This window comes from Gekko japonicus, unplaced genomic scaffold, assembly GCF_001447785.1.
Source record: "Gekko japonicus isolate JY-2015 unplaced genomic scaffold, Gekko_japonicus_V1.1 scaffold2101, whole genome shotgun sequence".
NCBI classification, from domain to species: Eukaryota; Metazoa; Chordata; class Lepidosauria; order Squamata; family Gekkonidae; genus Gekko; species Gekko japonicus.
This window is the reverse complement of record NW_015161466.1, coordinates 309,178-329,622: the sequence shown is the minus strand read 5'-3', so window position 1 is coordinate 329,622 and position 20,445 is coordinate 309,178. Positions and strand designations below refer to the sequence as shown.

The 20,445-nt window shown below is 51.9% G+C and overlaps 1 pseudogene; it reads right to left on the bottom strand.

Moving 5' to 3' along the window:
- Nucleotides 1-8,556: 8,556 nt before the first annotated feature.
- LOC107125665 lies at nucleotides 8,557-11,837 on the bottom strand (annotated as a pseudogene).
- Nucleotides 11,838-20,445: the final 8,608 nt, after the last annotated feature.

Below are 20,445 nucleotides of genomic sequence, written 5' to 3'. Positions count from 1 at the left end.
GGAAGGAAGGAAGGAAGGAAGGAAAATTGCAGCTCTGTCAGGAGACCCTCTACAAAGGACCACTTTGGTGCTGCCCATGACCTAGACAAAATCATATCAGCAAACACCATTTTAGTCCACCTAAGTAAACCCTACCAGGTATGAGTCCAGCTGCACCTTGACGACCACCAATGATTCCCAGGGCCTAAGCTTTCGAGAGTCAAAAGGCCCCTTCGTCAGAGCTTTAACTCTCCAAAGCTCACACCCCGAAAGTCTTGTTGGTCTCAAAGATGCCACTGGACTCGAATCCGGCTCTTCTACTCCAGACCAAACACGGTTGCTCAGCCAACTCTACCCCTATGGCAGGGGAAGCCATGCTAGATTTTGTGTAGTGGTGAGGAGCGCGGACTCTAATCTGGGAGAACCGGGTTTGATTCCCCACTCCTCCACATGCAGCCAGCTGGGTGACCTTGGGTCAGTCACAAGTTCTCTCAGAGCTGTTCTCTCAAGGGCAGTTCTCAAGAGAGCTCTCTCAGCCCCACCTACCTCACAGGGTTTCTGTTGTAGGGAGGGGAAGGGAAAGGAGTTTGTAACCCGCTCTGAGACTCCTTCGGGTAGTGAAGGGCGGGGTATAAATCCAATCTCTTCTCTTCTCTCTTCTAGGTATGACTCTTGCAGGAAGAATCAGAGAGAGTGGAGTTTCGTCCCACCAAAACTCATCGAAGGCACTCAGGTTTTTGTATGCGCCACAGTTGCCTCCTTACAACGGATTTTTAGGGTCAAACCCATTCAGGATCCTCAAACCCAGTCTGGGGAGATTTCCACGGCAAAAGTTGTAGCCATAAGCAATGTTCCCTCTAAGCTGTGGAGTCTTGTGAGCAAAAATTCTACTTTGTGAGCTACCGGCATTAAAGCTGTGAGCGAGCCATTTGGCTACTGCATAGATTTAGTTTGCTCTGGAGCCCTCCTTCCTGAGCCAAGGCAAAAATGTGTGAGCCAGAGGCTAAGAAACGGTGAGCTAGCTCACACTAACTCAGCTTAGAGGGAACACTGGCCATAAGTGGGTTTCCTTCCCCCAGTTTTGATCCTCACAGAACAGAAATAAACAACTCATTTTCTTCTCTCTCTCTCTCTCTCTCTCTCTCTCTCTCTCTCTCTCTCTCTCTCTCTCTCTCTCTCTGTATGTCTGTCTCTCTGTCTCCCTCTCTTCACAGGACTACCTACTGGCAAAGTAATGATGGTGTAAGGAAGCCATGAAATACTACGGCTCTGGGAGCATCCTCAAACCGAATCAATCCCCAAGGGTGGAATTCACGCTTGACACTTGCTTTAATGAGGGTGATTAAAAGTAATTAGAGCGTAATCGGAGTCTCGCAGCACCAGGTATGTCAGGAGCCCACTTTAAGCCAAGATTTATCTAGAGCAGTGCTCGCCAAGAATTTTGCAAACGCTGATGAGCAGAGTCACGCATCCAATGGGGGGGGGGTGCTACACAGCCATCGGGCTGGGCACTTCGAGTTCCTGAAGGGTAGCTTTATTAGGCCCAAGTTCGAGTCCAGTGGCACCCTCAGGACCAACAAAGTTTAATTCTGGGTATAAGCTACAAGAAGAGGAGGAGGAGATTGGATTTATACCCTGCCCTTCATGATCTGAAGAAGAAGAAGAGATTGGATTTATACCCCGCGAAGAAGAAGAAGAGATGTGGTTTATACCCCGCCCTCCACTACCCGAAGGAGTCTCAGAGCGGCTTACAAACTCCTTTCCCTTCCCCTCCCCACCACAGACACCCTGGGAGGTAGGTGGGGCTGAGAGAGCTCTGACTCTAGGAGGGGAAGTGGGACCTTTCTCCCTTCAGGGAGATTTGCTTTATGTAGACAAAGTTGGGGTCTCCTTCCTGGGTTCCCAAGGGACCCGATCCATTTGGCCAACTGAAGTGCTTCTTCTGTGTGAGCCCAGGGCTCAGCCTGCCGCAGGCAAAATGACAAAGGGGAAACCTCCAAGGCATGTAGTGCGGTGAAAGTAGAAGAATGAGAAGAAGAGACTGGATTTATACCCTTCACTACCCTAAGGAAGTGGCTTACAAACTCCTTTCCCTTCCCCTCCCCACAACAGACACTCTGTGAGGTAGGTGGGGCTGAGAGAACTCTTCCGAGGACTGTCCTTGAGAGAACAGCTCTGAGAGAACTTGTGACTGGCCCAAGGTCACACCAGCAGCTGCATGTGGTGGAGGAGTGGGAAATCAAACACCTAACCAAACTGGCGTGACCTGGAACAGGATTAGTCAGCTCCAGGCCATGTTCCATGGCCAGATATACACGTAGGCGCAAAGAGGCAAGGAAAGGGGAGAGATCTTTATGAAACAAACCAAGAAACAAGCCTCATTGGCTGGCACCCTTCCTTCACACACACACACACCCTTTTGCTCTGAGCTCAGAAAAGGGTCCGGTAGTCCAGAATTGGGACAAATGTATAGGAAAACCGCCAGCTTGTATCTCTTATTCTGTGTTGTAATTTTTACTAAGTGATATATTGAATTCTAATGTTATTGTATGTTTTATGGCCTCACACCTTGTCCATCGCCCAGAGCCCGGCATAAACCAGGATAGGGCGATTAAATGAGGAGGATCTACTAAGAGCCAGTTTGGTGTCGTGGTTAGGAGCGCGGACTCTAATCTGGGAGAACCGGGTTTGATTCCTCACTCCTCCACATGCAGCTGCTGGGGTGACCTTGGGCCAGTCACAAGTCCTCTCGGAGCTGTTCTCTCAAGAGCAGTCCTCGAAAGAGCTCTCTCAGCCCCACCTACCTCACAGGCAGTGTCCCCTCTAAGATGAGTTAGTGTGAGCTGGCTCACAGTTCTTTAGCCCCCGGCTCCCACATTTATGTCTCAGCTCAGGGAGGATGGGCTCCAGAGCAAACTAACTTATGCAGCAGCCAAATGGCTCACTCACAACTTTAATGCCAGGAGCTCACAAAGTAGAATTCTTGCTCACAGGACTCCACAGCTTAGAGGGAGGCACTGCTCACAGGGTGCCTGTTGTGGGGAGGGGAAGGGAAACGGGATTGTGAGACGCTCTGAGACGCCTTCGGGTAGTGAAGGGCGGGGTATAAATCTAATAATAATAATACGAGCCAACCAGCAGGATGGTGCCCAGGCGTTCAAACCCAAACACCCCCTTGCCCGGGGGCTTGACCCTTGGTCCCCTCCCTGGGTTTCCCACAGCTGGGGGAGAGAGAGACGTCCAAGGAAAAAACATTGTTGGTTTCTTCTGCTTTTAGCGGAGGGTTGCCTGGAAGGGGTTTTGGTCAGTGCAGCTCTCAGATACGGAGTCTCCCAGTGCAACTGATTCTGCCCTGGTTTTTGCAGGCTTGCTTCCGGACGGATGCTCCCTCTAAGCCAGGGAGTCTCATGCATAAAAATTGTGCTCTGTGAGCGACTGGCACTAAAGTTGTGAGCGAGCAGTTTGGCTACTGCATCAATTAGTCTGCTCTGGAGCCCTCCTTCCCGAGCGAACGCAAAAAGGTGAGAGCCAGAGTTTAAAAAACTGTGAGCTGGCTCACACTCACTCAGCTTAGAGGGAAGAGTGGATCTGCCTGTTTCTTTCTCTCTCTCCCCCCCCCCGTTTTTCCCTCTTCCCTCTCTTGTCAGATTAGTCTAATTCACGTTGTTGATTGCAGCGCATGTTTTAATTGGCTAAGAGTCACTGCGGGGCAATTAATTTTGCAGAGAGCGGTAGGCGAACAATTGGAACGAACAAACAAACGAGTTGTCTTCCCCCCCCCCCCCCCGAATGTGCCAGACATGATTAAAGTAGGCATGCGGTAGCTAGGCTGGTGGGCTTGCAAAGAAAGTGCATTCAGTAGACTTATTTGGGGAGTCAGTGCGCACTCAGGCTGAAAAGAAAGAGGCCCGGGCATTACAGAACTCAGGGTACGGATGAAGCATGCCTATCTATTTTAGGTAGGAATACCTACGCCTCGTTTTTTTCCTCCAAGCCTGCCTCGCAAAGCAGCTTCCCGCAATTAATATGCATCACAGAGATACAATATAGCTCAAGATAGCCGTGTGAGTCTGTTTGTAGTTGGGTTGCCAGCCTCCAGGTGGGGCCTGGAGATCCCTCGCTTTTTGTACCTGTTCTCCAGGCTAGAGAGATCAGTTCCCCTGGAGAAAACGGCTGCTCCGGAGGGTGAAGTCTACGGTATTGTACCATGCAGAGGTTTCTCCCCTCCCCAAACCCCACTCTTTCTTATAAGAACTCGTGGGCACTCCATGAAATTGCTGAGCGGTCGGGTTAGAACGGATAAGAGGAAGTCCTTCTTCACCCAAAGAGTGATCAACACATGGAATTCACTGCCACAGGAGGGGGTGGCGGCTACAAGCATGGACGGCTTCAAGAGGGAATTAGATAAGCATATGGAGCAGAGGTCCATCAGTGGCTATTGGCCACAAGGTATAGATGGGGGCTCTGGGGCAAGTGTCATCTGGGTGCTTGGGGGGGGGCAACAGTGGGAGGGCTTCTAATGTCCTGGCCCCACTGGTGGACCTCCTGATGGCACTGGTATTTCTGGCCACTGTGTGACACAGAGTGTTGGACTGGATGGGCCTTTGGCCTGATCCGACATTGGCATCTCTTATGTTCTTATCCAGGCTCCACCCCCTAAAATCTCCAGGTATTTCGCAACCCAGAGCGGGAAACCCTAGTTCTGTAGCAGTAGAAAGGAGCCAGATTCCAGGAGCACCTTAGAGACTAACAAAATATGTGGCAGGGGAGGAGTCTTCGCGAGTCACTGCTCACTTCTTTTGGTATCTGAAGAAGTGAGAGGTGACTCGGGAAAGCTCCAACCCACTGCCACATATTTCGTTAGTCTTCCAGGGGCTCCTGGACGCTTGCTCTTTTCTAGCGGTACAATACGGTGACTGGTTCTGTTGGCGTTGAAGAGGGTGTACTTCCCAGCCACGGCCACAAGATGGCAGCCTTGGCTGAGAAAACAGGCTCGAAGCCTGCGTCCTGCACAGGAAGCGCTCAATAACCCAATGGAACCTCCACAGTCAGGGGCAGTGTACCTCTGAATACCTGTGGCTGGGCAGAAACAGAGGGGGAGGGCCTCAGCCTCCCTGCTGCGATCATATTTATTTGGTTTACATTATTTATCGTACACCTTTCTCACCAAGATTCAAGGCGGATTACACGGGAGTCGATACAAAAACAGGGTGACTCCTCTAATCAGCCAAGGGAGCAGGACTGGGATTGCGGAAATCGGCACCTCTGATTGGCCACTGCAGGGTCCGGGATGTGGGGCCGCCAGAGAGTCTGATCCTGAGCGGGTGTTCTTGTGCAATATAACATAACAGTCCTGATGACACAGCCCTGGGTCCGATGCTTCCGGGACCGGCCCGGAGGCGCTCCTGCTGGATTCGAGGAGCCGGATGGGGTGGACGGGGGTGGAGCATTTCTCGAGGGGGGGTTGGGGGGCATGCAAGCTCTGCCTCTGATTCTGGAAGCTTCAGGTGGGTCGCCAGGTTGGTCTGAGCAACAGGACCAAGTTTGGGTCCAGTGGCACCTTTAAGACGAGCCAGGTTTAATTCTGGGTATAAGCAGGGCTATTTTGGGGCAGGAACGCACAGGAACGGAGTTCCGGCTGGCTCCCGAGTTGGCCACGCCCAGCAGGAACTCATTAGCATACTAGGCCACACCCAACAGCAGAAACTCATTAGGATTGGCTACATTAGGGGTGTGTGGCCTGACATGCAAAGGAGTTCCTGCTACAAAAAAGCCCTGGGTTTTGACAACAAACAAGGTAATCAGAATAACAAGCAAAAGGTGGGTGTGGCTGGGTGAGCACACTTCTGGTAACATGGGGGTGCGGCCTAATGTGCTAATGAGCTGTGCTGTCGGGGTTGTGGCCTAATACGCTAATGAGTTTCTGCTGTTGGGTGTGGCCTATTATGCTAATGAGTTCCTGCTGGGCTTTTTCTACAAAAAGAGCCCTGGACTAAGCATGCACACAATTTCCCACAGCCGCTGCTCTGCGCTCGCTCCTCTCTTTGCCCCGATGGTACGTGTCAATTTCCCACTCGAAGCCGTGCGGCCGCATTTTGACCCCCGGCTTCGCCCGATTTCCCCCGCGGTTTCGTGATCCTGTTTTTTGAGGATTACGAAACTGCGGGCAAAATCGGGCAAAGCCGCGGGTCAAAATGCGGCCGCGCGGCTTCGAGTAGGAAATTGACACGCACCATTGGGGGCAAAGAGAGGAGCGAGAGGAGAGCAGTGGCTGTGGGAAATCGGTCAAGGCTATTCTCAGAATGAAGGTTTGGTGGACTTCAAGGTGCCACTGGACTCAGACTTGATCCGGATTTCGCAAAGAAGCAACAAAGGCTCGGAAGCCGAAACCCTCCCTCTTTTCTTAGCCAATGCTGCCATCTGGTGGTCACTACTGGGAAACGTATTCTCTTTAGAAATGCCAATTTCCACCGCGCTCGCTTTGTTCAAAGCGCTTGCGCATGACCTTGCTGCAGACCACAAAAACAACCCTGTAAGGTAGACCAGTGTTGCTCCTTTCTTGTTGCGGATGGGGATGCTTAGAGAGAGACAGAGACAGATAGCAATCTTTTTAAGATATGAATGGACAAGAAGAGGATTTGAGGGGGGAGTTTTGGCTCGTCGCAGCGTTAGGGTTGTCAGCTGTGGTTGGAATTACCTGGAGATGCCCTGACCTGGATAGCCCAGGCAAGCCCGATCTTGTCAGACCTCGGAGGCTAAGCAGGGCCGACCCTGGCAAGTATTTGGATGGGAGACCTCCAAGGAAGATCAGGGCCGGGAGGCAGAGGCAGGCAATAGCAAGCTACTTCTCTGAATGTCCTCCACGCCCCAGTAGGAGTCGCCAGAGGTCGCCATGGCTTCCAGGCATGGGCACACACACACACGCACACGCGCACACACATGCAAAAAACAACAACAACAATTCCTGTAGATTTTGGGGGTAGAGATTAAGAAGGGTTGGGGATTGGGAAGGGGGGGGCGTAATGCCACAGAGTCCGGCTTCCAAAGCAGCCATTTCCCCCAGGGGGAACTGCTGGGATTCTTTCTGAGTAAGTCAGCAGAGTAAGTAGTAAGAGACTGAGTCCATGGTGTGTATTAAAATATAAAAGTTTACTATAAACCTAACATGGGGAAAAGGTACACAGGATATGAAAATAACAAAGAGCTAATCTGCCTACATCCTTACAGCTAAAAGGTAAAACGGGAATGGCCGGCGTCTTCTTCCTCAGTCAGAGCAAAGAGAGAAAGAAGAAGCCAATATGCTAAATACTTGACACCTTGGTTTCCAATCAGACTAGCAAGTTAGCTCCAAAGTTCCCGGGCATCCTATTGTCTAAACAGATTGGTTACAAACCATCATGTGACTTCCTGTTGATCATAACAAACATCATTAACCCTGTAAATACTGAAGTGTTTTGACTTGTAACACCCAAGAGGAACTGATCTCTATTGTCTGGGGACTGGTTGCAATTGTGGGAGATCTCCGGGTCCCACCAGGTGCCTGGCAACCCAACCCAGTGAGTTCCCACGGTAGAGCAGGGATTCCAATGCGGATCTCCCAGATTCCAGTCTGGCAAACCTAACCACTGCACCACACTGCCTCTGTCAGCACCAGCACTCAGGACCTGGCCTGGAAGGGAACAGAGAACCTGATGGGAACCTTTTAAAACCAGCAGAGCTCCGTTCGCACCAGTGCTTGAAGGATGGTGTGTGGGGGGGATCAGAGGATCCCAAACGGGACTCAAAAACCCCACCCCGACTCCATCTTTGCCCCTCCCACCGGTCCTCAAATGCCACACACACAGTTCCAAAGTTCTCCTGCTTGCTTCTAAGTACGCTTGGTGAACGACGGGGGCTCCAGACAGCTAAATTAGCCCACATTCGACTCATCAAACTGGACTCGCCAAAGAGAGAGACACAGGCCCAACGGACTCCACTAAGAGGCAGTTGGGTGTCGTGGTTAGGAGCGCAGCCTCTAATCTGAGAGAACCGGGTTTGATTCCCCACTCCTCCTCCGCATGCAGCTGCTGGGGTGACCTTGGGTCAGTCACAAGTTCTCTCAGAGCTGTTCTCTCAAGGGCAGTCCCCATTTTTAACTGTATTTTTATTGCACTGTGTGCCTTGATTGCGTAACTATGGTGTTGTTTTACGCCTGTGTACTGTAAGCCGCCCTGAGCCCGCGTGCGGGGAGGGAGGGCTATAAATGTAAATAAATAAATAAATAATAAAAGAGCTCTCTCAGCCCCGCCTACCTCACAGGGTGCCTGTTGTGGGGAGGGGAAGGGAAAGGAGATGGTGAGCCGCTCTGAGACTCCGAGTCAAGGGTGGGGTATAAATCCAAACTCTTCTTCTCTCCTCTTCCAAGATGGAGTGGGAGGGCAGCGTGGCCCAGTGGGCGATGCCTTCCACTCAGTGACTTCCCCTCAGCCAGCGCACCCTCTGCCCCCCCATCTGCTTCCCCTCCACACCCTGACCAAAGTTCACTTCTTTCCAAGGGCCATGCGCCCGAACACAACCAGCTCATGCGGAAGATGGGCCTTACTGCATCTGGTTCACGGCTTGCTTGCAGGTCCGCTTCAAGAGCTCTTGGATGTTCCGGATGAGCTCAGCTTCCTAGGGGAGAACGGACCAGATATTAAAAGCAGTTGGGAACTTGGGGGGGGGGATTTGTCTCTGCAACAGTCAACTCAACGCCCCTCTTTCTGACGGGCCGCTCACAAGGCCGCATCGTCACCGTGGCTTGGCGGGAGCAGCGGAAAGACTCGAAACGCGGTGTGTCAGCAGCAGGATTCGCCTCTCTCGTTCTTTAAAAAGGAAAGGCAAGTTTCTAGCCCTCCAGACGTGCGAAAAAGACGGTTGGATGCACGGGTGATGCCTTAGGGCAGAAAAAGCCGGTGCGGTGCGCCGACTGGAACTGTGAGACCTGGGCTCACGTCACCATTCTCTGCAGTGCTGCATACCCTTCAGCCAGTGCCCCCGTCTCACCTACCTCGCAGGGTTGTTGAGAAATGGGTGAAGAAGGGACAACCACGTATGCCACCCTGCCCTCCTTGGAGGAAATGGGGGGGATGAAAAGGGTTTGCCCCTTCTAGGTGCTTCCTGAAGAACTGCCGCCAGTCGGGATAGACTGCGCTGGTCCCGGGAGACTGCGAGGTTCCGTCTCAGCAGAGAATCGGTTACGCAAAAGAGAAGATGCCACCAAATAAAGTGTAGCCTACCCCACAGAACAAAATGAAGGAGAGTTATGTAGTTATTATTGGTGTCGTGGTTAGGAGTGCGGACTCTAATCTGGGAGGACCCCGTGGATAAAATGCAAAAATTTAAAATACATTAAAAAAAAACATTAAAACCAAAATTCAAAATCACAATTCAGGAGGACTGCTAGTAGAATTACTAAAAAAGGTTTCCCTTGCTCGAAAGCCAGTCGAATCCGACTCTAGGGGGCGGTGCTCATCTCCGTTTCCAAGCCGAAGAGCCAGCGCTGTCCGAAGACGTCTCTGTGGTCATGTGGCCGGCATGACTAGACGCCGAGGCGCACGAAATGCTGTTACCTTCCCACCGAAGCGGAACCTATTTATCTACTTGCAGTTTCTTGCTTTCAAACTGCCAGGTTGGCAGGAGCTGGGGCCAGAGACGGGAGCTCACTCCGTCACGTGGCACTCGGGTCTCGAACTGCCAAGCTACCGACCTTCCGGTCTGCAGCTCAGTGTCTCAACCTCTGAGCCACCGTGGCCCAGTAGAATTACTACCCACACTTTTAAAAAGAAAGATATTAAACCGGGATCTGCAGAGGGTTGCCAGCTCCAGGGTAGGAGATTCCTAGAGATTTGGGGGTGGAGCCTGTGGAGGGTGGGGTTTGGGGAAAGGAGGGACCTCAGTGGCGTAGAATGCCACAGAGTTCACCATCCAAAGCAAGGAACTGAACTTTCTAACCCGGAGACCAGTTGTAAATGTTCCCTCTAAGCTGAGTTCGTGTGAGCTAGCTCACAGTTTTTTAGCCTCCGGCTCACACATTTCTGCCTTAGCTCAGGAAGGAGGGCTCCAGAGCAAACTGATTTATGCAGCAGCCAAATCGCTCGCTCACAACTTTAATGCCAGCAGCTCACAAAGTAGAATTTTTGCTCACAAGACTGCACAGCTTAGAGGGAACATTGGTTGGCACCCATAGATCATCTACATCTAAGAAGAAAGAGAGATAATTCTGATTCTGATCAATGTGTTCAATGTAAGTCCTCAATTTCTTTTTTTTAAATTTATTTTATTTAAGTGTAAGTGCAAACAAAAGAATGTCAACATCTAAATAACATACAACGCAGAATTTTAACAGAGTTAACAAGACAAATAGGCTAAATGCTCAATTTCTGTAGTTATTGTTAAAGCTTCACCATAGGATTTTGCCCTGTATTGAACAGAAAGGCATAGAATGCTCAGTTTTTGTCATTCTTGTTGCAGCTTTACCATATGGTTACAGCCACTGTTCCCTCTAAGCTGAGATAGTGTGAGCTAGCTCACAGTTTTTTAGCCTCCGGCTCCCACATTCTTGTCTCCGCTCAGGAAAGAGGGCTCCAGAGCAAGTTAATTTATGCAGCAGCCAAATCGCTCGCTCACAGCTTTAAATGCCAGTAGCTCACAAAGGAGAATTTTTGCCCACAAGACTCCACATCTTAGAGGGAGCGTTGATTACGGCCTGATGAAGGGTCGAAACGGAGATTTACCTGGGACATCCGTTGCCGTGGTTAATGCTATGTGGTTAACCTCATATATTGTGGTCTAGCTTCATACGTTTAAATTCAACTTGTACTGCATCTTTAAAGAATCGTTAACAAGAGGGATTTTTTTGTAATTTCAAATAGAATTTTGTGTGCGTGTTCCTTCATTGCCATGTTTTTCAGATTTAGTATACCACACACACACTGTATAGCCATTTTGGGTTATACCACCTCGAGATCGACAACAGTGTTCCCTCTAGGCTGAGATAGTGTGAGCTAGCTCAGTTTTTTAGCCTCTGGTGCACACATAATTTTGTCTTCGCTCAGGAAGGAGGGCTCCAGGGCAAACTAATTCATGCAGGAGCCAAATCGCCCGCTCACAACTTTAATGCCAGGAGCTCACCAAGTAGCATTTTTGCTCACAAGACTCCACAGCTTAGAGGGAGCACTGGTCGGCAACCCTAGACCATCTACATCTAAGAAGGAAGAGAGAGAATCAGGATGGCCGTGGTTCCAGCCTCCGCTCTGACACAGACTTGCTAGCAGGCCATGGGCCTGTCACTCGTTCTCAGCCTCCCCTACCTCAAAGGGTCGTTGTGAAGACCAATGAAAAAAGGGAGGGTGGAGAGAGGCCCCCAAGTTTTGGGCGACGCACGAAAACGGCCTACCTTGAGCAGTTCTGCCTCCACCTGGTCCCGCACCAAGTCCGGGGGCTGCCTGCGCTCGCGACACTGCCGTCAGGTCCTCGATCTCCTTCTGCAGCTCCGACTTCCAGAAGTGGATGTCCTGCAGGCGCTCCCCGACTTTGGTGGTCGAGTCCTCCTGGGTCCGCTGCGCCAGCTCGGCGGTGTAGTTCGCCAGGCTCTGGGACTCCTGGCGGCACCGCTCGGAGTGGTCGCGGTCGGCGAAGGCCTCATGGTAGCGGGCGTAGTTGTTCTGGTGCCACTCCTCGGGGAGGTACTTGGCCGTGCGGAAGCCCGCCGTGGCCAGCCCGCAGGAGGAATCGGGGCCCGTGTTCAGGGCCGCCTCGTAGACCTTCATGGGGAGCTCGGAGACCGGGACGGTCTGTGGGGCGGGCTCCTTGGTGAGGAGGACGCCGGCCTGGGCCATGGCTCACCTGGATCTGAGCCACCCAGGAGGGTCCCTGGGCCACAAGATGCCCACCTGCCAGCACCAGAACTAACTCTTCTCGGCGTCCCCTTGTTGCCACGGGCGATGTCCCCAGCCAATGAGCTGGCAGAGTCGGTTTGCATGGAAATCTGAACTGTTGCTGCTGCTTGGTGTGTGTTCTTCGGTTGCTCCTGGCGACGGAGGCGGCCAATGAGTCGCGTGAGGAATGCGCTCTGGCGCATGGGGGACTCTGGGCCTGCAAAGCAGGGAACCGGTTCCTGGTCCGGAGTGGGGAGGAAAGGAGAAGAGAGACATTCCCCGGGGGCCTTCTCGCCCCCTTGGAAGAAGCGTGTTTACATGAAATCGATAGGAAAGCAATTATGAGATAAATACTTAAGGAGCTCAGATCCTAATCAGGTTTTAGTGGCTTTCTGGCAAAAATAGAAGCCTTAATGACAACCATGCCCCCCTTCACCTTCACAGGTGAGGCTGAGAATAGCTCTTGTGTCAGATGCACCGATGCCAGTGGATACAGCAGCCGAGTGTCTCCTGCTGCCCCAGTGAGAAGCAGTGTGTCATGGCCTCATGAGACACCTGCTTGTGGTTTCTTCTTCTATTATTATTATTATTATTATTATTATTATTATTATTATTATTATTATTATTATTTGGGTTTGTGTACAGTTATATCACCCAGCTTGCTCCAAGGCATTCAGGGTGGTGTGACAATGGCTCTCTCCTTATTTGGCTTCACAACACCCCTATGAGGCAGGCCATTATCTACCCCACTCACACATACACAACTGGCCACCGGCAACTGAGAATATGGTTCACCTTGGGAACCGTGGCATCATGGCACTTGCATGAAAGACAAGGGTGTGACTTTGGTGAGCCAGTCCCCTACCCCACCCCTGGCTAAACCCTAGTCCTGCAACACGTTTCCACAAAATATTTGGTCTCGGGGAAATTGTCCCAGAATTAAAAGGGGGCATGCAAATCATTCTTGCCCTCCATAAGCAATATCCCTACAGTTTGGTGTTTAGGAGCACGGACTCTAATCTGGGAGAAGAGGGTATGATTCCCCACGCCTCCGCATGCAGCTGCTGGTGTGGCCTTGGGTTAGTCACAAGTTCTTTCTGAGCTGTTTTCCCAAGGGCAATGCTCTCAGAGCTCTCTCAGCCCCGCCTACCTCACAGGGTGTCTGTGGTGGGGAGGGGAAGGGAAAGGAGTTTGCAAGCCGCTCTGCGAGTGCAAATAAAACTGCCTCCCACAAGGGTTTGGGACCAGTGCTCCCTCTAAGCTGTGGAGTCTTGTGAGCCAAAATTCTACTTGGTGAGCTCCTGGGCCTGGCATTAAAACTGTGAGCGAGCGATTTGGCTGCTGCATCACTCAGTTTGCTCTGGAGCCATCCTTCCTGTGCTAAGACAAAAATGTGTGAGCTGGAGGCTAAAAAATTGTAAGCTAGCTCACACTAACTCAGCTTAGAAGGAACACTGACTGACCTGTGTTGCATTCTGGGCAACGGCCAACTATCGACCCTTTTTACCCTGGGCAAATGATGCCAAAAGGGGAATAGATTTCTAAGTGCATAACGTGGGGACTCCCCTTTGGAGTCCGAGCGTTTCTTTTTGTTTTAAACACTCACCTCTGCTCGAATCCAGTTTTGACCCACATTTCTTTGGGGGGTGGGGTCACTAGGCACAGCACAGTTAGTTGCCGAGTTCCACCGAACCATTCCCAAAATGGCAGCTGGCAAGACCTGCTTCCCAAGAACAGCCTGAACTTATCAAACGCAGCAAGCGTGTGAACTCCACAGAGCTCTTCATCTAGGCGGGTCAGGAAGTGCCTCCCCAGCAGGGGAAAAAACCAGGTTTCAAGAATCATTGGAGAAACCCTGTGGCTGCGATTTGAAGGGAATTCACAGGACCGGATGCGGATTTCACTGGATGAGGTGAAGCCGGAGGCAAAATCAGGAGAGAAAGAAATGGTCACTCTCTGTAGAACTGTAACACCCAGCAGTTAAGGAAGGGAGCCTAGAGAATCAGTTTGGGGTAGTGGAACGCGGACTCTAGTTTGGGAGAACTGGGTTTGATTCCCCACTCTTCCACATGCAGCTGCTGGTGTGACCTTGGGTCAGTCACAAGTTCTCTCAGAGCTGTTCTCTCAAGGGCAGTTCTCTCACGAGCTCTCTCAGCCCTGCCTGCCTCACAGGGCGTCTCTTGTGGGGAGGGGAAGGGACAGGAGATTGTAAGCCGCTCTGAGACTCCGAGTGAAGGGCGGGGTAAAAAATCCAACCTCTTCTTCCACGGGGAAGCCAGTAGTCTTTCTCCAAGACGTCAGGTCGGGTCGGTGGCTGGCACGTCCACACCAGACTCGGTATCCACCCAATTCCATTCTGCTGCCAAGTGACACGGGGTGTGTGTGTCATTTTTAATCTTCAAGCAACCAGGACTTGTCGTCACGGGCTGGAAGCGTAGTCGCCAACCTCCAGGTGGCACCTGGAGATCTCTTGCTAGTACAATTGCTCTCCAGACGACATCGATCAGTTCCCCTGGTGAAAACGGCTGCTTTGGAGGGCGGACTCTGTGCCACGGTACCCCACGGAAGTCCCATCCCTCCCCAAACCACACCCCCAAAATTTCCAGTTCTTTCCCAGCCCAGAGCCACCAGCCCTAGCCAGAAGAGATCCGAGCTCCAACTTGTCATGTGTCAACGGCGGAGCACTGCTGGGTCACACAGGCATGGCCGGGTCACGCGGGAAGTGTTGGGAAAGGCCTCTCTCTGCCCGGGAACCTGTGCCAACTGGATCGCCTGACTCAGAGGAGAGGCAGCTGCAACCTGGCCTCCGCAAGGGGGGCGGTCGGGCAAACCTCGCATGAAAAACCAGACGAGCCGGTCCCAGGTCACACGCCGGCTGAGTCACCGCCAGAGCGACTGCTGCAAACGCTGGGGAATGTCCCCGGCGTCCGCATTTGCGCCGGCCCGATGATTAACCCCCAGGGTTACACATCGAACAGGTGCCTCTCCCAGAGGGGGGAAAGCGGATTCCGTCAGACGCTCCGCACCGCTTTGGCTACACCCATCTGTGCATCTGCTGTGATCCCCCAAGGGTATACAATACAGCATAATGGCCCAGGCGCCCTCATTCCTTCAGATTTCCTTTCCTTTTCCCCAAAGGTTGCTAGTCCTCATTACTCTGCTCTGATTAGACCTCACCTGGACTACTGTGTTCAGTTTAAAGGTAAAGGTAAAGGTTCCCTTGCTCGAAAGCCAGTCGAATCCGACTCTAGGGGGCGGTGCTCATCTCCGTTTCAAAGCCGAAGAGCCAGCGCTGTCCGAAGACGTTTCCGTGGTCATGTGGCCGGCATGACTAAACACCCCGGCGCACGGAACGCTGTTACCTTCCCACCGAAGTGGTCCCTATTTATCTACTTGCAACTTCTTGCTTTCGAACTGCTAGGTTGGCAGGAGCTGGAACTAGAGACGGGAGCTCACTCCGTCATGCGGCACACTCGGGTCTTGAACTGCTGAACTACCGACCTTCCACAGCCTGCAGTTCAGCATCTTAACCACCTGAGCCACCGCAGCTTCAGTTTGGGGCACCACAATTTAAGAAGGATGCAGACAAGCTGGAACGTGTCCAGAGGCGGGTAACTGAGATGGTGAGGGGTCTGGAGACCATGTCCTATGAGGAAAGGCTGAGGGAGCTGGGTATGTTGAGCCTGAAGAGGAGACGACTGAAAGGTGATATGATAACCATCTTCAAGTACTCGAAGGGCTGCCATATAGAGGAAGAAGAGGAGATTGGATTTATACCCCGCCCTTCACTACCCAAAGGAGTCTCAGAGCGGCTTACAAACACCTTTCTCTTCCCCTCCCCACCACAGACACCCTGTGAGGCAGGTGGGGCTGAGAGAGCTCTGACAGAAACTGCTCTTTTTCAAGAACAGCTCTGACAGAACTATGGCTTGCCCAAGGTCATCCAGCGGGTGCAAGTGGAGGAGTGGGGAATCCAACCCGGTCCTCCCAGATTAGAGTCCACGCACTTAACCACGACACCCAACGGCTCTGCGGAGTTGTATTCTGTTGCCCAAGAAGGTTGGACCAGAACCAAATGGGTTGAAATTAAATCAGAAGAGTTTTTGGCTAAAAATTAGGAAGAACTTCCTGACAGATCGGTTCCTCAGTGGAACACGCTTCCTCGGGAGTTGGTGGTGGGCTCTCCTTCTTTGGAGGTTTTTAAGTAGAGGTTGGATGGCCATGTGACAGCAAGGCAGACCATGAGAGGGAGGGCAGGGAGGGTTGCCTCAGTGCTTAGTTCTTGTGGCCCTTTCTTACATGCCCAGGGAAATGCTGATCGCCACGTTGGGGTCAGGAAACTATTTTTCTCCAGGCCACTTTGGCCAGGGATCCTAGAGTGTGGTGTTGTTTTTTTTTGTCATCTTCTAGGCATGGAACAGCAGTTGCTAGGACTGTGGAGGGGGAGGTATTTGTGAATTTCCTGCACTGTGCAAGGGGGGTTGGACTAGATGACCCTGGAGGTCCCTTCCCACTCTAGGATTCTGTGACAAAACCCACGGACATCACCCAAGCAGGCAAAGGCTCTTCGCTGATTGAGGCAAGACTTCGGCACCCACGCTCTCTTCCCAAATAAAAATGTTGCTGATTCTGGGGTTCAGCAAGCCAGGGCCTTTCTGTTTTTCTGTGCTCTGTAGGTTTCGCTATAACTGACTTTGGTTTCTTGGTTCAGAAATCCCACAAGCCTTTGCTCTTTTGCTGGCAGCCCGGGTGCAAAAAAACCTAAAGCCTTGCCCTGTAGATGTACCTTTGTCTGAATTCACAGTCCACGGCCCTCCAAGTGACAGACTCCAAAGCAGAAACGTATCTGCCTAGGGGTTTTTTTGACATTGCAGCTAATAAAATATATCTGGGCAAAAAGTTCATACTAGCAACTTAGGCTGGTATTTGGGAAGTTCAGTATGTTTTTGACTCCTCCCTTGGTTCCTGTTGGCCGAAAGGAGTTTTAAAAGGATGTTTTGGGCTTCGTTTGGGGCTGCTTGGCCAACACCCTACCTAGGGTTGTGAGGTCTTGATCCACAGACCAGGAATTCCTTGTTCTTTTTGAAGTGTACACTGTACCAGGTACTGGGATTTTGCTATATGCTGCTGGGCAGGGGTCGTTTCGTAGAAAAAGAGCTAGGGGAACTAATTAGCATAACTCATTAGCATATGCCACACACGCTGACATCACCGGAAGTGTGTCATAAGGCCACACCCCCTGACATCACCAGAAGTGCGTCATAAGGCCACACACCCCGCCCCCAACGGTCCCGGCCGCTGCCAGCCTTGCAGCTCCACTGCCGAGCCCCATGAGGGGCCCGGCGGTGGACCTGCAAGGCCGGCGGGTTTGCAAGGAAGCCCCGCGAAGGCCCTCCCTGGCCCCAGGCAGGCAGGGGTGGGGAGAGGCGGGGAGGAAGCAACTTACCCTCCCTCTTCTCCTGCCTCCTCCTGGCTGAATGAGGGCCGGAAGCGGGGCGTCCGGAAGCAGGGGGCGGGGCTTTGTCATGTGCCCCAACCCCGTACCTCACCCGGGGGAACTGCGATCCCCCGCGATCCCCCCCCGAAATGACCTCTGCTGCTGGGTATTAATACTGAAGAAGAGATTGGATTTATACCCCGCTCTTTACTATCCGAAGGAGTCTCAGAGCAACTTACAAACTCCTTTCCCTTCCCCTCCCCACTGCAGACACCCTGTGAGGTAGGCGGGGCTGAGAGAGCTCTTTCCAGAGCTGTCCTTGAGAGAACAGCTCTGACGGAACTATGGCTCGCCCAAGGTCCTCCAGCAGCTGCAAGTGGAGGCGTGGGGAATCAAACCCAGTTCTCCCAGATTAGAGTCCGCGCACTTAGCCACTACACCACACTGGCTGAATATATGCCCTTGAGTTTTACTTGTGTATGGCTTTAGTGTTAATACTTTTGGTTTAAGGCAACTGTCCTTGATGTGTTCCTCTCCCTCGGGAGGCCTGAGTTCCCTAGACAAACCCCACCCAACCTATAGACAAGAACCGTAATGGGGCTGAGGAACCCAGGGTCTGGACCCCTAAAATTCCCCTACAAATAATTCAGCGTGTAAATGCAAATTCATCAGGGCGATTCACTCACTTGTTCTTCGGAGGGGTGTGTGTGTGTGGAACGGAAGGCCCCAAAGGGAGACGGCCATTCCCTGGCGTTTCCCGGCAGGCCAAGGGGAATCCCAGCTCTGTACAGGTGTGGCACGAAGAGGCCATGCCAGTTTATTAAAAATACTCACAACCTTGCTCAAGGCAGCTTAGGAGTTAATAAAATATTGCAGATTAAAACCATTTAAAAAACAAATCACCCCCACCCACCCCCGGTTCATATCCCATCTCAAACACCCTGGCGAGTGGGCAATAATCAAGCCGCCACATTCTGGAGCCGCTGCAGTTCCCGGACAGTCTCCAAGGGCAGCCCAACACAGAGCCACGTTACAGTAGTCCAGCTGCAAGGTTACAAAAGCACAAAGGTGAACAGCCAGATGGGCTGAATCAAAAAAAGGAGTTGACAGGCCAGATTTTAAGGCGATAGAAGCCCCTCTTGGCCACTGTGCTCATCGGCTTTCCAACGCTGGGTCCACGAACATCTATCTGCATCTCTCTAGTACTGCTCTTACAGCTATCACCTTGAGAAGCAGATTAAAATGATAAAGGTAAAAGGTAAAGGTTCCCTTGCTTGAAAGCCAGTCGAATCCGACTCTAAGGTTGCGGTGCTCATCTCCGTTTCAAAGCCGAACAGCCAGCGCTGTCCGAAGACGTTTCCGTGGTCATGTGTCCGGCATGACTAAACGCCAAGGCGCACGGAACGCTGTTACCTTCCCACCAAAGCGGTACCTATTTATCTACTTGCAATTTCTTGCTTTCAAACTGCTAAGTTGGCAGGAGCTGGAACTAGAGACGGGAGCTCACTCCATCATGCGGCACACTCGGGTCTTGAACTGCTGAACTACCGACCTTCCACAGCCTGCAGTCCAGCGTCTTAACCACTTGAGCCACCGCAGCTCCTTAAAATGATAAAAGCCTTCCTTAATATTAGTTCCATGAACATCCCCAAACTCTTAACCTGCTCTACAAAAGGGGTTCAGATCTGGGTGCAGCATGAAGCTCAAACTAGGAGCCCTGGGTGAGCAAACTCACTCCCGTCCTCCGTGAATCTGACTGATCCAGGCCTGGAGGAGCGTGAACAGTTGAAGGATAGCAGCGGAATCTCTTCTTGCAAGGACCCTACACCTCACACCCTGAAAAGCTTTTTTCCCCGTCCAGGTTGCCCTAATTCTATGGGTCCACATGGCTACCCACAGTCTTTGGCTATCAAATGTGGAAGCCCTAAACAGCCTCTAGCTGAGAAATTAGCCTAGCAGTCAGGAAATGAGCCAGAAAAACAATAGGAAATAATTCTTCCCCAGGCAAGATTTCTCTCTCTCAGCCCTCTTGGATCCGGGTCTCTTCAGGGAACCATCTCCTGACTCCCTTTCTCCCAATAAGCTTGAAGATCACAGATTCATCATTTGAGGGGATCCTCCAGGGTCATCTAGTCCAACCCCCTTCACAAAGCAGGAAATTCACAATGATTGGGGTGTTGTCACCCCAAGAAAACTGTTCTGTTTGACCTCTGGGCTGGGCTCTGCTCTCACCACCAAAAGGGACATGACCAGATCCGTCAAGCTCAGCATGCGTTGCGTGTCGAAGCCGAGGACGTTTCATGTGCGACTGCAAAACCCAAAATGGGGCCCCGTGTGTTGAGCTGGCAACCTGAGGGAAACTTTAAACCCCACCCACCCCAGGCACTAGGGGATACTGGCCTACATTCCAGGGCTAATGTAAGAGGACGCCTGAGACGATGTGAAGCCTGTTGAACCTGCAACACATCCAAAGAAACCCCCCTTCCTGTTCACCTGAAGCGCAAGTTCACAAAAAAAACTTTAAAGGGGTTTTAGACAGTAATCCGCACAACCACCTTGTAAGGTAGGAATTTCATCAGACTGCAGACGGGCCAGCTCCTGAGGCCTCAACAGTCAAAGCAACCTCACAACTTTGATTTACCAGGCAAGGGAGTTGGGGGGCACCCCTCATCCTGTTGACTCCCACTGGCCCACTAGCAGCAGCAGCAAAAGAGACTGGATTTATACCCCACCCTCCACCACCCGAAGGAGACTCAGAGCAGCTTACAATCTCCTTTCTCTCCCCCCCCCACAACAGACACCCTGTGAGGTAGGTGGGGCTGAGAGAACTCCTTCGAGGATTGCTTGTGAGAGAACAGCTCTGAAAGAACTCGTGACTAACCCGAGGTCACACCAGCAGCTGCATGGGGAGGAGTGGGGAATTAAACGGTTCTCCCAGATTACAGTCTGCGCTCCCAACCACTACACCAGACTAGACACAGGAACGCTCCTGGCCAACCTAAGGGGGCAGGCCCCAACCATTGCTCCCTGCTCTTAAGAACATAAGAGAAGCCAATGCTGGATCAGGCCAATGGCCCATCTAGTCCAACACTCTGTGTCACACAGTGGCCAAAAATATCAGGTGCCCTCAGG